The sequence below is a fragment of the Crocodylus porosus genome, unplaced genomic scaffold (genome assembly GCF_001723895.1).
Source record: "Crocodylus porosus isolate Cpor-Errol unplaced genomic scaffold, CroPor_comp1, whole genome shotgun sequence".
Taxonomy (NCBI): Eukaryota; Metazoa; Chordata; order Crocodylia; family Crocodylidae; genus Crocodylus; species Crocodylus porosus.
The window spans coordinates 110,808,200-110,830,888 of NW_017728886.1; the positions used below are offsets into that span (position 1 = coordinate 110,808,200).

Consider the following 22,689-nt stretch of genomic DNA (forward strand, 5'->3'; position numbering starts at 1 on the left):
CGCCGCCGGCGCCAGCAAGCCCGCGCTACCCTGCCGCGTCCTGCTGCTCGACGGCACCGAAGTCAACGTGGAGCTGGCGGTGAGTGGCGCCCTCCTGCCTCTGCCTCTGCCCCTACCCCCGCCTCCCCGGGGCCCGCGGGCAGCACCCGGGGGGCGGCCGGGATGCTGCAGCCTCCCCGTTCCCTGCCCCCGGGCGTTCCCGACAGCCGCCGGCGGGGCTGCTCCTCCGGCTGCTCCGCGCCTTGGCCGGCAGGGAGCTTCCTCCAGCCCCGGGGCTTGGCGGCGTGTCGTCCCGCCTGGACACCGAGGGGAGAAAGGACCCGCCGGTCAGGGGCTTCCTCCTCGCTCTCGTGTACCTGTGCGTGGTGACAGGTTAACTACAGCTGGGAAAGACTTGAGCGTTTGCCACTAGCATGATCTATTTTTAGAAATCTTCTAATATGTAGGGGGGTTTTAAGGCACCTGAGATTCCGGGGGGAGGGGGGGGATAATCTGTGGGAGACCCTCCACCCCCAGGTCTAACCCTCTTTATGCCCTGTCCTTCTAGCACAAAATGTGGGCACACAGTTGGGGACTGCAACCATCTAGACCTCTTGGTTCCAAAACAATGCTTTTGATTAGGGAAAAAACAGTCTTTTTCTGCAAGCTGTCTGGCTCAGGGGAAGTTCAAGGTGGTAAAAAGTCCCCATATGTAATTGGGGAAGGACGCTTGTTTATCTTCTGTTGAGAGCAGTCCAGTCTTGGCTCAAGGTTGGGCAGGGGAGGAAAAATCCCCCCTTTTTCAGTGTATTTGGTTTTATGTGACTAAAGGTGGGAAGCACCATTGATGAAAATTTTCATGATGTGATGAGTTACAGGATAGTTTTGAATTCAGCTGTGAAAGGAAAAAAACTGGTCTCAGAAAGTGTGTGTGTATTCTGAAACAAGTTTGTCATAGAAAGCATAGAAAATTAGGGTTGGAAGGGAGCTCAGGAGGTCATCTAATCTAGTGCATGTATATACCCACAGAGTTACCATTCTGTGTCTGAGCACATGTATACACCGCTGAAAGAATATGGCATTTGGTAACCTGACTGAATCTGTTCTGAGGGCAAAAATAATTAGGGTTGGGATAGTACCACTGTAGGTCCAGACTGAGGTTTGTAAGCAGGAGCTATCTGGTGAGGCTTGCAGAGTGTGTGCCTGCCTTGCCACAATGTTGTGGATTCCTCACTTCCATCAGAACTGCCGTAACCTTTACTAGAGTGTGGAAATCTTTCCCCTGTCCAGTTTTAGGCGGGAGAAAATAATGTTTCAGGTCTCATTCACAGTTTATTGGGAACTTCATTTTACTTCTGAGCAAAAATGTTTTCTAAGGATGCATCTGAATAAGGGATTAGTAGGTAAAATCAATATACTAGGGATGTATCCAGATAGTAGGCAAGTTAGCAAAGTTGAAATTTGTCAGTTATTTAGTATCAGGTATACTCTTGAACTTGAATTGTTTGTTTATTCTTGTGGATCATGTTTCAAAACCATATGCTGTCTAAACAAACATTAATTAAACAAAGTCTTCTTGCCATTTCTGTGGTCTGTTAAGGATTCAAAACCTCACTGGCTAATATAATGCTCATGTCAAGAGAGCATATTTGTTTCCAAATATTGGATTGCAGTATTCGGTGGTTGCAGAGTGCTGGGTGTATCCTGTGAGGTGGAATATGAAGTTGACAATTCTCTTATTCCGCTCAACAGGTTGTGGTAGAGGACTTATAATGGCATCTTACAAGTCAAAATAATCTTCCACGGAGTTAGGTGCTTTTACCTGTTGCATATTTATTTATCACTTTTTGGAAAATGTAGCACAAGGATAAGGCTTAAAGAAATTATCAAGGCGGTTAACAGGATCTGTACTGTAGTTCCCCTGAGTCTTTGCCACATACAGGGTTGGGATGAGAGGAGCAGGTGCTTGTGTACCCTGTGGAACTGTTGTATAATATCCGTTACCCTAAATTGGTACAATGCTTCTTTACAGATTTTAAAATAAACCAAAACGCCCAAAGACAACATGTGCAGTGTCACCATATGTTATGGTTCTTTTTTGGTTATATTAAGGGTTTATGAAATTGGGGAGTGAGGGGGGTAGTGTGTGAAATGGGTGAAGAAATCAACTAAAATGATCTCCAATAGGATTAGTCATGCTTAAAACTAAGTCCGTGGGCAGGCATTAAAGGTTTTAATTTGATAACAATAATTTTTTCACAATTACTTATTCCAGGGCAAAAGAGAGATTCTGTCGTCCCTGCACCGTATTCTCTTTCCTTCCTTGTTTGTCATTCACTTAGCCTTTGACTTTTGAGAAGAAAATGCAGTCAGAGTGGTGATTATACAATGCAGTATTTTTTTTTCATAACTTTTTAAATGGATCTTCAGTGAAGTTCTTTGGGGGTAGATTAAAGGTTTTTGTCTCACTGATAATTTAAGAAGCCTTCTGGGTTCTCTTGCTTGCGTGATGGGATGGCAGGAAATATGTGGTGTAGGGAAATATTTTAAAGTAGTTCTTAATGTCCAGAAATAGAAAACATGCCCATGTTTCCTTTGCCATGTTCACTTTTTAAGAAAATCTAAGTCTTGAAATTCCTTTTAAGGTTAAGTATATACTTACCAGACTGGTTTTAATAGTTTTTGTGTGCAGTACTCTGTGTCCTTTCTCTTTTACTCCGCCCTACCCTGATGTTGTGCTGTTCAACTGACTAGAATAGGTTGACTTTTATAATTCCACTTTGAGGTAAACTAAGATTTAGGGGAGAACACTTAGATTGGGAACTGTATTGTTTAACTTCTTGCCCACACCCCACATGTTTCTTTTCTGCATCCTTTGCCTCTGTCGTCTTCCCTGGTTCCTTCTTTGTTCTTATTTTTATTTTGGGTTGTACATAATATTATTCTTGTCTAATTTTTTTCTCCATGCTCACACTGAAACTCTGCATTTAGTTCTCCTTTATTTTTTTCAAGTTATCTTTAATTAAGACTATTGCTCCTCCCTTCCGTAGAATCATAGAAAATTAGGTTTGGAAGGGACTTCAGGAGGTCATCTAGTCCAACCCCTACTCAAAGCAGGACCCTTATTTCATGTTACTTTCTCTCTCTCATGCACTCAAGGTTTACTTCTCCTTCCCCTTCCAACTGCACTATGTGCTATACCCAAAGTGGAAAAAAATGTTTTGAGTACTTCAGTGATCCTTAACTGTGAAGCGTGGTTTAGCGCATAAATGTTTCATGGACTATTTTGACGACTGCATAGAGATACTTGAGTTTTCTCCTTTTAAGTTACTGAACCAAAAATGTGTACTTAAGTGTCCATTTTTAAACAGGATAACGCACTAGCTAGCTTTTTAAACCGAAATCACCTCAGAGTCCTACATTGAATCTCCAAGATGCTGTTACGGTTCAATCTGTTTTATGGAAGCGAGAGCCAGTTTACCAAATCTGTTGCTGTGGGAGGATTCCTCATGGGAAGGGGAGTATAAATGGTGTCATCATTTCCTGCTGACCTGATATCATGTTTACATCTGAAATCTAAGCTGTTTTATGAATTGATGTTGGTGGGCGGGGGAGGAAGAAAGGGAAGCATCTTGCATCATAATTTCTTTTCCCCTTATTATAGGCTTTTCAATTTGGAGAGCACATTTTAAACATTTCTTGTGTTGAGTCATACAAGTGACCATTATTTGTTTGGTTTTTGCCTTACAACTCAGCTGTTGGTGGGTAGGAAGGCTATTGGCTCAGTGCTATCAAAATAATAATTTTTCCCTTTTGGAGACTAGCTTTACAGATCTTGTGACTTAATTAAAAACAAACAAACAAACACACCAGACAGCTACAGCTAAATGGTGTAAGAGCACAGGGACAGGGAACAGAAATGCATGAAGCATTCTGGGTTGGCTGATGTGTGTGTAGAAAAGCATACTTGAAGCCTGCTTCTTGGTGGTACTGAGAACCCTCAATTTCTGTTGGTTTATTGAATTAATGGGTGATCAGCACTTCTGAAAATTTGTGCCTGTATTTTTAGCTTGTTGCATCTTCATCCTAATATTTTCTGTGATGGTTACTTCTGTAATGTAATATAAAGCTTTAACTGTCTCGACCATGGTAAACGTTCCCGTATTAGTGAGCAACCTTGCTTTAACAAAGACATTTCTTGGCTACCAAGAACATATACTGTGGGGCACAGTATAAAATAATGCAGTGTTTAATGATCAAGTAAATGGAGAAGACAAATATAATGCTTTAAGTCAATGAAATATTTTCAGGTGAGTAGCTTTTCTGTTATACTGAAAAGGAAGGTACAAAAATGGCTCTTAATGATTTTTTTTGACTACTATGGGAACACTTAGAACAGGCATAGCAAAAATTCTTTAATCCTGAGTCTTCTTGTGAATAAAGGTATCGTATCTCTGTATTGTTTGAATATAGTAAACATGACTGAGATGGTTTTAACTGGCCACTATGCTTACATCAAGTAGAAATGTTTCTAGCACTTTAATAAGAGCCAGGGATTTTTGTGAGCCGTGCCTTTTTATTGTGCCAGCTGCATGCTTGGGATAGATTTAAGCAAGCCTGACTTAGACAAGACTTAGATAAGCTGAGCAGACCTGATGAAGAATGCTTTACATTCAAAAGGTTGTCTAAGTTTAGCTCAGCCATGTAGTTGGTTCAATTAAAAGAGATCACCCCCCAAAAAATCCTTGCCTCCTGTAATTCCTGGACCACTACAGCTACATTACTCCACCACTAGCCTTTTTGACTGGCTTTCTTTGACTGGCCTCTGTTTGCTTTATCACGCCATCCAGGAAGAGCTCAGGCCATCTGCAGATACTTTCTCAGCCTGATGAAGGGTGTTTGTGCCCAAAAGCTTTCTAAGAAGAATTTTCCAACTATTTGAGTTGGTCTAATAAAAGATATCAGATTTACCCAAAGAATCTTGTCTGCCTATGTCCCTAGACCAACACCCCTGATTACTCCACCACTGGCATTTTAAGAAACTCATTTGTGGCTGGTTTCATTATTTGTAACAAACCTTTCTGTTTTTACTATTTGTAACTGCAGCTTATTCCAGGCAGCTGACTTGATACAAGTCATGAATAGCAAGGGGCAGGCAAAGTGGTCTAATTCAGTATTCTTTTTTTTTCCCATTACTTCACCGTTCTGTGTTTCCTGATGGGAGCTTTTATAAAGAATAAACTCTTGGAGGAAAAATATATAGTGAATTCTGCTGATAAGCACTAAATCTACAAGCCCTACTCCATATCTAACATTTGTGAGCTAAAGTGTTTGTTTTATTTTATGAGAAAATTACAAGAACTAGTGGAGAATGAATGTTTTGCCTTATTGTTTGTCACTTACTCATGAAAATTACAATTTCTGTTGTTAGAGGGAAGTTACCTTTTGACAACCTGATAACATTATGCTCAGACTTATATTGAGAGAACAGTAACATTGGATAGTTAACTTTTCCATCCTGTGTGTGTTCCTTTTAATGTTTCACATTCTGAAGTTATTGAGCTTAGTCCATTGCTTTTCCAGGCAGCCATGTTACATAATCCCATTCACAAATTTACCAAGCTCCATTTTAAAACCTATTGGAAGACTATTTCAGAATCTAAATCCCCTCATAGTAAAAAACTAGTTATGCCGAACAGTAATTCTGCTACTTTTGATCATATGCATTACAGCAATACCTGACTGTATTTTTCTGCATCCCTGGCTACACTTTGCATTTGCTCTGTAGCTTTGCTATAGCAGAAGTATATATTATATGCATGCTGCTACTACAGTTTTGCATTTCTAGCGAGCAGTTTCTAGGGAGCAGTGTCTTGTTTTGGTGCATGTTGAATAACAGCTTTTGTGTTCTGTTGCTTATTTGTGTAAGTTGTATAGTTTGCCAAGCACCTCAATAGATATGATGATCTGATCGCTTCTGCAAAGAGTACCCAGCAGAAAAAGGGAGGGGAATAATGAAAGTAATGTATTAAAAAGATAAGAGTGTTCATTGTTGATCGGCTGATGGATGGCTTGTGTATTTAAAAGGGTGGGGGTGAAATGAGTGCTGTATATGTGTTTTTTATACAATAGGTTAAAGTTCAGTACTGCTTTGAGAAGTAGTTATGTGAAATGGTGCATTATTTTTATGTATCTGAACAAATTGAAGAGTAAATGTTTTCGATGTGAGCCTTCAAGAGGCCGAGTATTACATGTAATCAATGTGCTGGAAAACATTTTATTAACAATCTGGCAAACTAAACTCTCAAATCAAGCTATCAGTTACACCTGTATGGCTCTAGTGAAGGCAGCAAGGACTTTGTGTGGGGGTGGTGTGTGAGAAGTAACCTTTGTAAGCTTGGCATTTAGAAACCACATACTTTTATTTGTAAACTGGGCACATTTCGATAGGGAAATATCTTTGAGGCAGACATGATGTGATGTGGTTCCATGTATGCAGTTGCTGTTGCATATATGGCCTGTGGCATCTGAATTATGAGCCTTGAGGGGGTTAGGAAGAACATGTTAAACTTTTGAATTTAAAATCCATTTCCCCAAATAATTTGCCTGTTGCGGAGAGGATGGAGGGTGAAGAGCAAAGCAACCTCTGAGCTCTTGCCCTGTTATGGAAGAATTGGAGCAGGTAGAGAACAGAGGCTTAGAGTGGTTTTGAAGGGGATCAAACCTTGACCTTGTTTTAGGTGGAGGTAGGTCATGGGGATAGGGACAAAAAAGAGGATGTATTGGCTATTTTCAGGAAGGCATAAACAAAAGGAGGAAGAGAGGTGTCCCTGGAAACAGGGGAATGTGGAGGGAGGGATAGGTTGTTTGCATGGAGGTAAATAAGGCATGAAGGCTTCTAGGAAAAGGGAGTCAAAGAGGGTGGGTGGGGGAGGAAGATGGCTATGGAGGAAGGGTTAAAGATGCTAAAAGTATGAATCAAAATTAGAACGCACTTTTTTCATCCCTCTCCAGAACCTCTGGAGAAGTAGCTTTGAACCTAAAACCTGATGCTGCCAGGTGTTTCTAAGAACCTGGGTGAGTGGGAGATGTTTGCAGCTTAAATAAAGACAACAGGTTTTGGAGAGTTATAGGAGAGAATTGAAGTAGTTGTGGGGAGCCAGAAGGAATCTTTAAATACTACTGAAGTTGCAAGGCTGGAGAATGGGGAAGGGAACTGATAATTAAAAAGGACTTCCAAGGAAATGGTCACCCTTCTGTTTTATCTACATTTTGTTTGAGTTGGTAGTAGGCAGTCTGAGAAGAAATGTCTGAAAGGAGTGAAGAAAAAATGGGTCTGAAAACAGAAGTATGGGATTTGTCCGTCAATGGGTTATGGTAAGAGGCAAGAGCTTACATGAAGTGTTCTGTAGAGGTAAAGGATTAAGGAAAAATGTCTGAGGGACATCTGTAGAGCAGAAGGAGACCTTGATGAGCCTGTCAGAGTGCCATGAGACTGCTCCGAGACTAGGGGAGAAAGGTAGCCAGGTGGACAAGTTGCTGTGTGACTGGTGGGAGGGAGAGTTTCTGTGCATCTGAAGAGGCAAAAAGTAAAACCTTGTAGTAATAAATTAACTGGAGCCATCTTTCTTGATGATTGGAGTGCCCCGTGTGTTTGGGATGGTTTGAAGAATAGGAAGATGCAGTGTGTTCAAGACTAAGCTTTTTTTCCAGTTTGGGCCGAAAAATCATGGTGTGTTTGAAAGCACGTGGGAAGGAACTGGAAGGTATTTTTATGAAACTAGCAAAGGAGCATGGAGTGGTAGGTAAACATGGGGCTGAGGGTAGAAGTGGAAGTGTTGGTACAGCAGAAAAGAAGATGCTTCAGAACTAAAAATGGGTGAAGGCAGCAAAGACATGAGGAAAGTCAATTGAACATCTGCCTCTTCAGACTGCTTACATTCCATTCCTTCCCACACAGCCCACAACTATGATTTTGCTGGTAACTGCTAGCTGTGATTACCTCTTGGCATCTGCTTGGTTCTAGTCACTTTCTTTACTGAGGCTGTTGCCCTCCTGTCCCCATTCTCCATGCAGACAATACTTATTTTCCTTCCTTTTGTGGAAGCAAAGCCCCCCCTTCCTTCCTGAGGTTATTTATTTCATATACATTCATTCTTTAGGGTGTGAACAAACAATTATACTATTTTGAAGGCATAGGTACTTAGGTTGCATGCGCATATCAGCTACTATCCTACAGTAAAGGAATGCCTAAATGAAACTTAGCTCTTTCACTGAGCATAAACTGCCCCATTTGAACTACTTATCAAGTGATAGGGCAGACAGATTAAACAAATTCAGCTGAACTATAGCATTTATACTCTACAACCGCAGCCTGTAGCAGTAGTATTCTTTTTTGTTGAGTAGCATGTAGGTTAATTGTGGAATAACATGGCGAGAGAGGTCGTGGCTGAAAGCCCCAAAAGAGAGCCAGTTTTTCCCCTGCCTGCACAACAGACCCCATCATCACTTGCTTTGGAGGTGGGTCTGTGAAATGCAGGAGTGGGGACCTTTGTGTACTCCCTCTTTAAAGTTCACATAGAATTGCTTCATTTTTTTACCCAATGGCTGTAGGGGGTTTCACAAGTAGTGTTAGGAGGCTGAAATCCCAAACCCTGTGGCTGGCTCAGCTGCCATGATTTAGGCCTAGTTTTAGCAACTTTGTATGAAATGATCAGTCTGTCCTAGCAGACATGGATTCTACTCATGGCATCTTGTGCATATGAGTGTTGTTCTGGTACAAGTCAATGAAATACCAGCTGTAAGTGATTAGCCAAACAAACAATTCCTAAGCTGCTTTTCTTCCATTTCTAACCATATTTGTCTTTGAGGATTACAAGAGGAAGCGAGAAAATTATGCATAATACACTGGGGGGAAAAGGAGAGGGAGAATGCACTTGATTTAACTTGTAGATTCTACCCCAAGCTTGAAAAAACCATAAATGTGTAATATAATTAGCTGGTTCAACTTGGATTATAAAGCCAGAAATTGTTTGGTTTATTCTAAATGCCAGTATTGGACTATCTTGTTTACATTGAGTTTTGTTATCCTCTCAAGAAACAGATTTTTGTGCAAACTGTTTTTTTCTTACAAAAGTATGGAAGAGTGTTTTTCTCTTTGTGTATAAGATATAAATAATAGAAAGAATAAGGAGCAGTAGAGTTAGCCTTTGTTGTGCATTTGAATAGTGTGTGGTGTGTACACTTTGTATACCCACCCGTGTGCGCATATACGTACATCGTCCCCCCACCAAATATAAGTAGCACAAGTAGATGAGCTTAAAAGATCCATTATTGCAACAAGGTTATTTCTGTTTATTTTTAAAGGTGTGTATGTGCAAATGCTATAAAGTGCTAAATACATTAATATAAAAGCAATTTCATAGTTATTAATAATAATTGTAAATTGTATTAGGACCTGAATTTAAAGTTGCTCCTATGTTTTTATGGAATCTCAGATATTCAGAGAGAGGGGGAGAGAGAAAAAAAACAGATATTTAAGATGTGGGTTAAGAAACAAAATTCACTGAAAGTGTTACTGATTTAAAATGTATATAAATTGAAACGGTACTGTCCTGTAGGTCATATAGGTTCAAAATATAAATCTAGAGATCTTATTGGGAAAAATATGACCACTTACACAATTATTGATTTTTAAGAACACCTCCCACAGAGTCAAAGTTTCTTCACTGAAGACCTTGCATTTGTACAACCATTGTACCCAGGCCAAGAATTCAGAGTCAGAAAAGCCTAGTGACATTGGTAAGGGGATTATAACGTACACTTAAATTCAGCGTTCTTAGAAGACTATAAAATCTATTAAACTAAACAATACAATAAGGTTAGAGTATGACATTTTAGAAGCTATCTTGGCCACATCCAGTTAGTCTCTAGCTATCTGAAAAGAAAATATTTTTTCCCTGCAGTGGCTCACAGTTGTCATGCATGATTGGCCATATTCATTAATTTGAAGATGCTTATTTTCAGGAAGTACAAATGCAGGAGGATTTCAGCAAGCTAACAGATTTGTTAAAGAAAATAATCGTATCTTTTGCTACTCGGTGGTATCCATGAACAGACTGAAGAATTTGAGTCCCATTTTTAGGTCCAAGATAGATTGTACCAGTGACTTCTTTAGGTGGTAATTTGTAAGTAATTTTAATGGTATTGTATCAGACTACATTTTTCAGTTGTTTCAGGCCACAGAGGTGATCAGTTCAATATTTTGTTTTAAACACATTAAGTTCATCTTGGTCCTTGTGTTTTGAAGTAAAATAAAAGAAAATTGCATTAGTAGGAGCATTGTCAGCAGATCAAGGGAAGTGATTTTTCCCCATTCTGTTTGGTCCTAGTGTGGCTATATCTGGAGTATTGTGTCCAGTTTTGGGATGCCATTATCAGAAGAATGCGGGCACATTGGAGTAAGTCTAGTGGAGGGCAGTGAAAATGGTTAGAGGGCTGAGGAACATGAACTCTCAGGAGAGGCTGAGGGAGTGGCTTAGTCTGGAAAAAAGAAGAGTGAGGGGCAAGGATTTAATACTGAATCTGAAGGGTAGTTAAAAAGAGGATGGAGCTGGACTGCTGTCAGTGGTGGCAGATGAGAGAACTAGGAGCAATGGTCTCAAGGCGCAGCAAAGGAAGTTGAGGTTAGATGTTAGGAAAAAACTCTCTCACTATGAAGGTAGTGAAGCACTGAAACAAGGTACTCAGAGGAGTTGTGGAATCTCTGCCCTTAGAGGTTTTTAAGGCTCAGATAGACAAAGCCTTGCTAGGATGATCTAGTTGGGGATGATCCTGCTTTGAGCGGGGTGGGGGGTTGGACAAGATGACCTCCTGTGGTACCTTCCAGCCCTCATTTTCTATGACTACGATTCTGACATTTTTATTTTCCAACTTTTGTCTGCCTGGGTTTTTTTTAGCTCATCTTTTTGCACCTGTCTTTAGTAAAAAGGGTAGGACTTAGAAATGCTAAACTTCCAAAATATTTTCGTTTGGGAGATAGATTCTTTCCTGTAAGCTTATTTTTTAGTGCAGCAGGATTTGAAAATAAGATCTTGCACTTCTTAAGTGAAAGATTCTTTCTTACATGATAAATAGAACTGAAAACACAACTGTTTTATTCAGTAGTCACATTGCAACAAAGACCTCTATTCAATAGAAATGCAAATCCTTAGTATGTAGGTTCTGAATTCAGCCTACTTAACTGTGTAAAAAAATCTCCTTGGAAAATGCATCTTCCAAGAGTGCTCTGCTTTGGGAGGCAGTTCATTTTGATTCTCTTATCTTGTTCCAAATTCAGCAGGTAACTCAATAGTGGTGTTTCTCTTAAAAGTGGGTTCATAGCACCAGGACAGGAAGCACTTTGAAAACATAATGCCCAGGGGGAATAGTCAAACATTTGTTCCCACATTGTTTTATTTTTCTACTTGTTGTAAATTTGGATGAATTGAGAAGTTTTTCTGCTGTAGCTTTGAGATTTGTTGGTATAATGGAAGGGGAGGTTACTTGCAGTTTCATTGTGACACCTTTCTTCTCTCCCTTTTCCTTCTCCCCCACCCCTTTATTTGGTGGTTCTTCAAGTAGCTGTAACCAGACTTTCAGGCACAAATTAAACTTTATTAAGACAATGAACTAAAGGAGTGGGGTATAAATGGGAGAAAACTCCATTGTTCTGTTCCTTGTAGCCCTTGCTCCAACCAGCTCCTCAGAACAAGTTCCATACAACCAACAGTTATATTTTTACAGTCCTCTTGACCAGCCAGTATCCATTCCTCCCCCCTCCCATAATGATATGATAGGGCTTTCAGGAGAGACTAATTTAGAAACTGATATTTGTTGTTTGATTGAGCTACTGCTGCAGTGTTTGTAGCTATTTGGACAAGCAGCCAAAAATCAAATCCCAATCTTAAAACTATAAATGTTCCAGATAAACTTTTTGTGTATAAAAGTGTGTTAGACCAGGGAATGGCAGCATATAGTCAGGGAAGTCATTGGCTCTGGCCCACAGACCAGAAGGCAGCTGGAAGCTGCACTTATATCGCCACCACTTCTTTCCAGCTCCCTGATTGCTGTGCAGGCATAGCTTCCAGGCTCTGGGGATCTGAACCGGAGCTAAGCAGCTTCCAGCTGCACTTGTGCTGCAGCGGGAGGGGTGGGGGAAGGGGCCTCAAAAGGGAGTGGCTGTGAACAAGTTCCCAATCAGTGACATTTGGGAAAGGTTCAGTTGTCCTGTGTGTCCCCACCCTGTACAGTGTATATTCCTAGAAAACACTTGTAAGGAACTTACACTTTCATTGTAAGGAACACAGTATTTAAAAGCACAGCATGCTGGAAACTTGCCTATGCTAAGGTCCTGCCTTATTCAAACTGATACAGGTACAGGCAGGCAATTTTTTTGTAGCCCTTGATAGAATGATTATATCTTTAAGGGGATAGTATCTAAGGACATAATGTGTATTTCCTTGCATATTAAATATATATTTTTGTCATGATCCTGAATTTATATACATGAAACTGTTCCTCAGGCTATTTCCATTCTGCATTTCACTTCTTAAAATCCTTTGACCAATCTTTGTTTATTAGGTGGTGGTATTTTGGTATACTGAAAATTCTCTCTGACGATGTGTGAAGCTTTTAGTCTGTTGCTGTATGTTTTTGGTTGAAAATAAAAAATAACTTGTCTGCAAGATTTGCTATATAAAATAGACTAAGGTTAGTTAATGGGGGAAATGTGAAAAAAACTATACTGCTTTGTAGCAGAAGTAAAGCTGATTGTCTTCTCTTGTGGAAATTAGTTCTCATTAACCCCGTGGTAGGCATACTTTGGCTGTGGTATATTTTCAGGCAGGGCACGAAGCCCACTATAAAAGTTTACTTGCCTTGTCAGTATGAGCAGAAAAAAATATTTAATGCAACATCCAATGACTGCAACAATAATTATGTTTGTCTAAATACATGTTTCTCTAAGCATACAAACTGTTTTCCTTTACTATGTAAAAATGAATCTCATCCTGTTCATAAACATTTTAGAAGGTAATCAGCTGAAAACATCCAAGATGGGGGTAAGCCCTTAAGCCCAAATAATTGCCACTTAGGGAGTTTTGGTGAGCTGTCCCAGGCCAGGTCAGTACCATGCCCCCCACCCAACCTGCAACAAGTGATCAAAACTTCCTAAATGGCTCTTCCTTGGGGTCCCATCCCTGCATTGCCACCACCTGGTGATCCCAGGGTCTCCATGGAGGCCAGCCTGGGAACTCGCCTGCCTGCTTTGTCGGGTGCCCCTAGCTGTGCGTGTGGGATGGACCTGGGCAGTGGGGTTGAGTTCAGTGGCAGCAGCACCCAGAAGGAGCTGCTGGGGCTGCTAGAAAGCTGAGTCTGGCAGCTGCATCTCCCCAGCTTGTTTTGCTTTGCTTTGCTTTGCTGGATGCCTAGGCACAGTGGGAACAGCCACATGTGCCACAGCCTGGGCTGGCCAGGGCTGAGGGACCTGCTACAGGCAGGAGAAATCCCTTGTTGGGCCAGATCCAGTCCATGAGCTGTATTTTGTACACCCCTGACATAAGAGTATAGTACCATCTGAGGAACCGAAAGGCGAAACAGTAAGATGTGCTCTTTCATAAGGGAGAAAATGTACCTAATTAGGAACTCCCCTTAGGAAAATCACGTTTTTCTTTATTGCATATTTATGGTACCTTTCCTTCTTTCCTTTACTGCAGATGCAAAAAGTCTGTATTTGTAGTTAGGTTAGTTTAGGTCCTTGGAGCTCTGGGATACAAGAAAAGTTTTGAATCTTTTAACTGCTGCAGTGTGCATTTTAAGACTCTGTACATAGTTTATGGATAGTGAGAATGGACAGACTGAAGTATAGAGAATTCTTGAAAATGAGTCAGTCTTCCATTGTAAGCTTTTGCTGTACTTCATTTGCTTAAAACTTTCCAAGCTACTTTATTGCCTCTTTGATCTATAGACAAGCTGTTTGACTAATTTAATATGCACAAAAACCTTTGAAGTTTTATGTAAAAGAAGGCATATCTAAAAGCTGTTCTGTGAACTTCAAGGCAATTGAAAAATGTTTTCCTTGTTGATTAAGGTGCAACATAGGTAGGACGAGTAATAAATGTATTCCTTGTTGCACTCACATTGGTTGGAGTTGGCAGTTGTGAGGCAGTTAACAAAATGCAAGTTCTATCTCAGCATTCCTATCATTAGCTGTCCAAGCAGAGAACTACTGTTCCTATGATTCTCTGACTTTGCTGTGAGATTTTGAACTGTATTCTGATCTCAGACTTTTGTAACTGAGAACAGGACCTGTCCCTTTCCCTTTGAGAATATTCATAATATAGAATTTATATAATCCTTTTCCTCACATCTGTGCTGCCTTCTCCACTCCTTCCTTCCCTTTCTCCTCCCCTGCCCCCCCATGCCCTTAACAGAAAATAGGAGAGTAACTTGGTCAGCTTACCGTGGTTTTAGGATAATTCAATTTTTGTACAGCGTTTAAGATTAAAAGCTTTAACTACAATATAATTAGAGAAAATGGAGGCATTAATACAAGGTCTCACACAATGTCAGACTTGCAGAAAAGGCTTTTGTATCCCTGTATAGAGGGGATGGAATTATTTTGGAGAGTGAAATTTTAGGCATTTGAATTTTGAGATGGATTAAGTTCTCTAGTGTCGCATGGGTTTATTCACTAGCTTCAGAAAAAGAAGTCATTATAAGAATGTATACACCGAGGAAGGTAAAGTACTCATAACTGTTAGAGTTGTAGACATCAGAGGTATTATAAATCAATTATACACTAATACTACTCTTGTTGTTGAATAATTGATTAGTACATTATGACTGATATGCAGAAAGACAGTCAATTACCTTGCTGCCTACCTGTACGAGAAAATGAGCATCATTATCTTAAATGTACAGATCCAGAACAGAGCTGGTTTAGTCATTCTCTGCGCGACTCTGGAGATGGGAGAATACAGATCAGTTCTTTTCATAACTGTTTGGAGAACTAAGCACCCCAAAAGAATGGTAAAAGCCAAAAGGTTCTTTCTTTTCATAACAAAGCCTCTCAATCCTGCAGTATTGGTTTGGAGAGATTTGCAATTCGAGCAAAAAAAAAAAAAAAAAAAAAGAATGGAGAGAGGTCATGGTAAATTTTTCCCCTCCCCACACTTTTTTCTTTTTTAACAGGCATTGCTGTTTCTTATAATATTCTATCAGTTTCAGAACACCCTTGTAAAAACTGAAAAGACTGTTTTTGAGACTTGGGTATAGATAAACTTAATTTATCTTGCCCAGAACACACAGGGTGCATCTACACGAGATACTAACTATACAGGAGCCTAATAACACTGCATGCTGAGCAAAACCTGTGCTGATATGGTTGTGTGCAGTAGTTTTAGGCTACTGGGCAGTTAGTATCGATAAAAACCTGTGCACTGGCACTACTTGATTTAATACTTGGTTATCCAAGTACTAAACTGAATGTGTAGTAACTGCGGTGCATTAATGAATGTGTAGATACACCCACAGAACAGAAGTTGCATTGCCCAAGGGCTAGTTGGAAATTTGAATGGCCAATGTAAGCCTTGTTGAAGGCTAACTTAGCATCAGCCACTTCTTTCTGTTTTTCCATTGCTTACCTCTATTGCACCAGGATCAGAAATGATGTGATGTCTCCAAAGCATTGTCTCTTGTTAAACATACCATGCTTGAAATGAAGTTCTATGGAAAGTAAATATAAACTATGAAGTATGTGTGATTCCATGTCTACTGTGAATGAATTCTTGATATAAAACTCCAAGTTAGGAAAAAAGCTTTTTCCAAAGCATAATGTGCATTCACCCTGGGATCAGAAAATCAAGCCAGGTGTTTGCTGTAGCAAGTAGCTAACAGTTTGATCCTGTTTACATCTGTTTGATCCCACCCATCTTCAGTTTTTGCCTTTGGTGACACCCATATACCTGCAGAGTTATTCATTTTCATTCAGGATGACTAAGGGTTAAATATTTTAAGTCTGTTGACAAAACTAACAATATGTTCTCTTGTTTGTATTAGCTCCACAAAAATAAACAGGAGTAAAAACTTTGGTCCTTGAAGTCAGCAAATGTTTCTTACGCAGCAGTTTGCTGAATGAGCAAATGCTATTTTTTCTTTAGTTACTCTTCAAGTTAGAACTGCTGTTTAAATCAGTTGAACGCATAACTTTTTATCAAAGGCCTTGGATTCTTTGTCCTGTGGCGGATGTTACATTTGTTGCACATTATATGAGTTTTGTGCCACAAGCTGTAATGTGCCAGTCATTAAACTAGATTATCCCTGGGTAAAAATGGTGGATCAACCACAAGGAAGTTGTTCATTGAAACACCAGTTTATTTGTGATGCAGAAGTATTCTGTGATGAATAGGCCAGTTGGTGTGGTATGAATTGTTGGGCATTATATAACATAATGTCTGCCAGGGGTGTACAACAGATTCAGTAAGAGCCACGGCTGTCTTTCAGCACAGTAACAAACGGGTTTTGTGGTCAGTGCCTTGAAGAGCAGATCCAGATGCCAAACAAATACAGGGTTTGGCAAAATTTGTCAGGGAAGTCTGTTTGGAGAAAAGATAGATGGATAATCGTGTGCTGAAGGCATTGCACTGTGGATGCAGAAAATCTGAATTCATCTCCTTACTTTTTGGCATATTTGTTTCATGAACTTGGTCGAGTGATTTAGGTCCGGATCTTTAGGTGTGTAGGTGTTTTACTGCCATTTTCCTAATAGTCAGTCTGTCTGTGGAAAAGCTTTCACAGGGGCTGTTCAGGGAAAATTTAATGTGACACTTTTGGAGGTGTTGGGTATCTTTATAGCTCCTATTACTTTAGTAAATAGATAGGAAAGGTACAAAATTGCTTTCAGTGGAGCAGTCTGAAAGGGAACTCACCAGCCAAAAGAGGACAGTGTTCTTTTGGCCTTGAAACCAATTATGTGGCAAAGGGAATGAAGTTAAAACAGAAATGCAACGAGAACCCTGGAGATTGGACTGCTTTTGCCCATGTGGTCTCTTACATGGAAGGCCATAATATAGGGAAGGACAAGATAGCTTGTTTCATTTGCTGAGACAGGGAAATTCTGCTGGAAATAGGTTGGGCTGTTCTGGTCTCTTGAGGTTTTTTCCCCCAATCTCTGTAACTCAGAAAAGAGCTTTTTTATTTTATCTTTTGTTTTGTTTTACTTTGACTTAAAGGTGTGGATACTGAAGTGGGGAACAGTATTACCATGAGTGTTTCACTTTTATGAGAAGAGGCAATACTGCTTCCTTACTCCTCCTATGTAATATTCCCTTGTTTATGCATTCAGGGATCATGTTTACTTTCTTGGCTAGTCTCACATTGGAAGCTTATATTCAGTAGGTTATCTGCTGTTGCTCCAAATACCTTTTCTTTGTCACTGAAATCCACTATCTCTTTCCTAATAAATGTGACGTGTACTTTTGTTCCCAGACATGTGTCTTTGTATTTGGCTGTATTAAACTTCTTCAAATGCATCCATCATATCAAACAGTCCATGTTATTCTCTAACTAATTTGTCCCTGTTGTTACACAATTGGTTGGGGTTTTTTTGTATCTTTTGCAGCTTTTAACAATAGTGCTTCTGCAGTAGCGGATCCAGAAGGGAGGCATGAGGGGTTCAGCTCTTCTTTGACTTTGCTGAGGGTGCTCAGTGAACTCTGAGCTCATTACCTGGTGTGAACCCAGGCTTCTTCTGCTGGAGCAGGCAACTCTAGCGGATCAGGATAGGGTCTCCCTGCAGCCTCTGCTTTTGTCTGCCTCTGGAACTAAGGGGGTGAATACTGCTGCTGTTCTTTTTCCCCCCTGCTGAATTAAGCAGAAGGGGAATCCCACATGAAAGCAGGAGCTTCAGGGTTTGCTCATTGCTGGCTGGTAATAATGCTACCATTGTTTAAATTTCTTGAGTTGCCAACTGCCTTCCATCATCGCTGGTCTCTTGTAAAGAGCCAGAAGATCATGTCATACAGATAAGAGTAACGAAATGAGTACTGGAATTGGCGGGGGTGGGGGGAACGCTAGCAAATAAGAATATTATCTATTTGTTTGAAAACTTTTATGTGCAGAAATTGCCAAAACAAGATTCCCAGTTGTTATGATACAGTTATGCTTAATGGTGAATAAGATTAAAATACAGTATCTAGACATAATCATACTTTATCCTTCTGGTAATGACTCTACTTTCCTTTCTCACTTGAAAATTAGGCTGTGGTAAAGTTTATTTGGCCAATTCAGCTAAAAGCCAAATTTAACGAAGTGTATAGCTTTTTTTAGTTACTCAGAGAAATATTAATAAAAAATCCAGAATACTGCTGAGTAACTGCTAATGCTGTGGTGGTTCTGAAATTAATATAATTTTTTAATGAAAACTGGAGTGAAAGCTTAGTATTCTGTTGGAAATGAAAGAAAATGGATAGCTTTGAATCATATTAAAGAAATACTTTAGAACAGGGGTGCCAAATATCTGGCCTTTAGATGCTTAGGCTCTTGGACTGACCACTCGCACCTTATGTGGCATGTATGGGCCCCAGCTGGTATGGCACACAGCATATGGTGTCTGTGCCAGACTATCCCTGTACACTGGCTCCAGGGTCAGACCAAGCCTATAGACGGTCCCTCTGGGGCTGGATGGGACTCTCAGTCCATCCCTGTGAGCCTTATGTCGGCTCTGGGGCTGGAAGGGACCTCCGTAGGTCTTCTAGTCCAACCATCTGCCTGAGGCAGGATCAACCCTATCCAAAATCACATACAAACCATAATATAAACGCCGCATAAGACTGCTGTCAACTCTGACTGAACACAAACCTAACACCCTAACCTGCTGCAGGTAAACCAGGAAAACCACAGCAGCCAATGTCCTGATTCTAGGAAATGCTGTCAATATATGCTTAAGGGATACCAGGTAGAGTGCCACACATCCTGCTACAGAGAAAGGCAAGCACTCCCACAGTCCATACCAATTTGTTAAATAACTTCTTGACCCCAGATACGGTGATCTATCTGACCGTCAGTGGATGGGCAAGACCCTCTAGTCAGGAACCTCCTGCTTTAGTCCCAGCAGGAGCACTGGCACATTTAGATTGATTATGTCTTGAAATTAACAAATTTTATCTAACAGGAAGACTAGGGATGTGAAAGGTTAAATGATTAATTGGGAGAGGAATTAGTACCCACAGCCTAAGAGGAAAGCATGGGCAGCAATTAAGCTGCTCCTTCATAGGTTCTCCCTCTCAGCTGAGGGTTTAAACCATGCAGGCTGTGTTGTTTGGCTGGGCTTGCCTTCCTGCCCTTCCCCCCCCAATCCCAGTCAAAGGGCTCTGGGAGCCCAGAGTGGCTCCCAGCAATAACTGTGTCTGATGTTATCAGTTAATCGTTTAATGAGAGGAGGTTAAACAAATATGTTTAAATGCTATTTACATCCCTAAGGAAGATGCATTGTGACTAGAATTGGGTTGATTTTTTGAGTAAATACATAGATTTGTTATTAACATCTGCTTTAGAAATTGTGATTCTGTAATTAGTGTCTTTAAGACATGTCTGATTGTACCTGTCACAGTACAGTAGATAATATATCCTGCCCGTCAGTACCACAAATGAAGGCTTTTAATTATCTCCCCAAACCAGCCGTTTCTAAGGTCTATGACTATTAGACCTGACATTGCTGTCAAATGACCTTTATTATATGCCATATCAAAAGGTGGCTTTGGCAAATTTACCAGTTGGCATATATCTGATACGTTCCCCATATTTGAAGTTACTCCATACTTCACCTGTAGTCTTCCCAGAATCTTAGTCTTGGAATAGTTCTTATAATTTGAAGCCTTTGAGTAGCTGTTATGCATCATCAGGCCTTAAAATATAGAAGTCATCCATAAAATATTTTCTTTCTCAGAATAGTGGAAAAGCAAAATTCCCAGCTTTCTAGTTGTACAACGCTATATTCTGTACCTGAAAGGGGTCCAGATATGAGACTGTGGAATTATGACATCCTATCTGGCAAAGCCATGTTTAATCCACACAGTTATAGAGGGGTTTTTTTTATGTTGATCTCCCTCAGAGACCACATAGAATCTTTGAAAAATAGGGCTGGAAGGGACCTGAGGTGGCCTGTCGTCTTGGGCCACAACATCAAGCTTCAGCTTTATAAATAACATCTGACTCTTTAAAACTGTCTTAGAAGGTGGCATATGCAGAATGCTCATTGGCTTAGAAGGTATGGGCTTTACAGGTTTTAGAGGTCCTGCATAACTGACTCGGGCTTCTCCACTCAGGGATTTTGCAGGACTTTGCAGAAATTCAGCGTAGCATCATGTAGTCTAACATCCAGTTGTACTGTTTCACATCAGTCTTAACATGGAAGGTGTATGTAAAATTTCAGGTTTTTTAAATGAGGGCAGTTCTTTCAGAGAAAACATTAACAAGACCTCCTTGAACAGGAAGTTGAATGAAGTGGCACAGAAACCAAGGAGTCAAAGGCTGTTCTGACAGTTCTTCTTTTCATTAGATTTGACTGGTTGCTCAGTTTCCCTTGTTGATTGTGAAGGGTCAGTCTGCAAATCCTCCCAACCTAATTTCAGGGAAAAGAAAACTAGTTAATGAGACAGAGGCAGAACCAGAACTTTTTGAGCTCCAACCTCTGAATTGGGCCTGAGTCAGGATTTCCTTTTATTCCAGAGATTCACCCCTATTTGGTTATAGCTCATTTGTTTTCTCAGCAGGGTCTAGGTCCCCTCCTGAACAGAAAGAGACTTAAGGCAAATCCATCTCTGACCTCAGAAAGACTTAAGGAAAAGGAGACCTTTTATAATCAGTGTCCATAGCAGTCCCAGAATCCCTCTGTTATGAAAGAGGCCATGTCATATCTGTGAGTTAATCTTTGAACTTCCCAAAAGCCCAAGCTAACTCTGCATCAGAGGTCCTGTGGGTCTGGCACTGACGTGGTTCTTAGAAGAACTGAGTTTGTTCCTGCCTGGTCTGATGGACGGATAGTCAAGGGTGCATTGTTCAGTCACTAGTAAAATGATGAGAGAAGTATTATCTCGCATTCTGTTTTTGTTCAGGATGAAAACGCTTTGAAGTGGGACTGTTGGTTTTTAAGTGTATATGGATGCTGTTGCAGAGCCTGGATTCTAGTTAGGACTTCACGGTACTACTCTATGTGTATGATAACTGTCCTAAGTGAGAGGTTTTTTAGACAAGTTCTGGTCAGAATACCTTATTTTAATTGTAGGCTTTTCTTTGTGGTATTTTGCAGTGAAATTTTTATATGCCTTCTACTGCATGAGCTGTTCAGGCACTGTTCTTCTTGCACTAGGGAAATCTTGCTTTATTTTCTGTACACCTGTCTTTCTTTTACGTGGACTGACCTTTTACTTGGACTTTGTTTTGGGACCAGAATACAACCTTATGTAAATACTGGGAGTTGATTGTACCATAAGCTGCATTAAGTTTAAAGATCCTTTTGACTTAATGTTTTTTCGATATTATATTACAGGCTTATTTGTGATGACCCTGTTATAGTTGGAAAGATTAATGTTGTTTCTTTGATTCATCCAGAGAGGAAGCTGGTAAATGGGTAGTTAGTACAAATTAGAAGCCTACATTTTTAAAAAAAAAAATTACTTTTTCTTTTTTGATAAAAGCCATAAATGAGATGTCTGTAAATATTGAAATGCGCATAAAGGAAATGGGCATCTCAAATGTGGTGCTGTATGTTACACTAGAAATAACGCAAAATGTATTTAAGAGTCCTGTGGAATCAAGGTCTGAACTAGTTTGACACTGGAAAACCAGATTTGTCTTGTGCTTTCCCAGTTATTGCATAATACTTGAAATTTATCATATTTTGGTACTTATTCAATGGGTTAACCTTTGGGGAAGGCAAGTCTGAGTTTATCTGTCAGATTTCTTTCTTTTATCAGTCTGAGAACTCTTGTACTGCTCTTTCTTTCTTACTATAATAGACTAGACCTAACAGCAGTGGGACTCCCTTAACTCGGGTCTTACCTTTAATGAAGGTGTACTTGTTATGAGGGTTACTAATACTCTGTAGCAATTCTCCTTGCTTGTCACACGGTGAAGGGAACTTTCATTTTCTACCATGCTGCCTTTAGCTTTCTGCATTTAGAAATATCCCTTATCATTTTGTAGTTAGAGTAGTGGAGGGGAACTTCATTTAAAGCATTACCATTTGAGATCAGTTCATATGTTCTCTAAAAAATGAGCCCAAAGCTGTGAATAATAGAGCCCAAGTATACAATTTTTAATGCTTTTGTGTCACTATTTTGTGGCTAGCGGTATGGAAGGACATCATTAGAGTTATTTTGTATTGTGAATGTTTATAGCTTTTTTCAGATGTTGCACATAGATGCTTGTGACAGACTGTGGCTTTGGTGTAAAGTTTCAGGTTTAAATGTTTTCTGCTGTAATAATGTGTCATGACTTATGGGGAAAGAAGGGTTAATAGGGTCTTTACTGGGACCCAGAGCTGCCTGCATGTGTGCCAAGATATGATGTACCTTCACCAGCAGAGTTGAATAGCACCTCAAGTGGGCTTGAAAAGCATCCCTTAACATGATATACCCCACTGCCCTGGAAGCATCAAGGGAAAAAGGGAGA

The 22,689-nt window shown here is 40.2% G+C and overlaps 1 protein-coding gene across 3 annotated transcripts in view; it reads left to right on the forward strand.

Moving 5' to 3' along the window:
- Nucleotides 1-287: 287 nt before the first annotated feature.
- Nucleotides 288-22,689, forward strand: part of EPB41L4B (erythrocyte membrane protein band 4.1 like 4B) — a 293,968-nt gene continuing 271,566 nt past the window's right edge. For 2 of the 3 annotated variants that reach the window (XM_019540686.1, XM_019540694.1), the window contains exon 1: nucleotides 289-372. The gene's annotated coding sequence lies outside the window, so the exon portion shown is untranslated. Of the gene's footprint in view, nucleotides 373-22,689 lie in introns of all 3 variants that reach the window. The other variant, XM_019540677.1, reaches the window with a different exon arrangement.